Source organism: Diaphorina citri, unplaced genomic scaffold (assembly GCF_000475195.1).
Source record: "Diaphorina citri unplaced genomic scaffold, Diaci psyllid genome assembly version 1.1 scaffold55779, whole genome shotgun sequence".
Classification (NCBI taxonomy): Eukaryota; Metazoa; Arthropoda; class Insecta; order Hemiptera; family Psyllidae; genus Diaphorina; species Diaphorina citri.
Genome location: NW_007433077.1, coordinates 1 through 454, shown reverse-complemented (window position 1 = coordinate 454; position 454 = coordinate 1). Strand labels below are relative to the sequence as shown.

Genomic DNA, 454 nt, shown 5'->3' with positions numbered 1-454 from the left:
AGATGGAGTTTCTGAGTCAAGAGTTGACTCATTATCCTGCCGGAGTACCTAGACCTAATCTGGGTAAGTGAACTGAATTAAACGAATAGACTCAAACTTTTCTGAAAATCCTACCACGTTAAATAACTTCTTCGCCTTTTCCCGTGTACCGACGCGTTCGGCGTTTTTCGTCTGTCTTTCAATCCGCCCTAACTAGGGTGATTGCTTTGGGCTGACATTTGGTTTTGGCTGCAAATTTTCCGAGTGGATGGCCTTCGTACTCAACCTTTGCTATTTCTTTAGCGAACGAAACACAGGCTCTGGTATACTCCCTGTTTAATGTCCCCCCAACGTCCTCCTTCGGTAAATAACACAATCCAAAATTTTCTCTCCCATCAGGCTGTCGTGTTCTCGTGCAAAGGGAAATGTCCAAGTTTCTACCCGCCCTCCAAACCGAGCTCTTCCATTGGTTGCC

At 45.8% G+C, this 454-nt stretch overlaps 1 long non-coding RNA gene across 1 annotated transcript; it reads left to right on the top strand.

Annotated features, from left to right (window-relative positions):
• The first annotated feature begins 2 nt into the window (after nt 1-2).
• LOC113473660 lies at nt 3-435 on the top strand. Its single transcript, XR_003395579.1, has 2 exons — nt 3-63; nt 379-435. It is a non-coding gene; the product is annotated as an uncharacterized LOC113473660 (long non-coding RNA).
• Nucleotides 436-454: the final 19 nt, after the last annotated feature.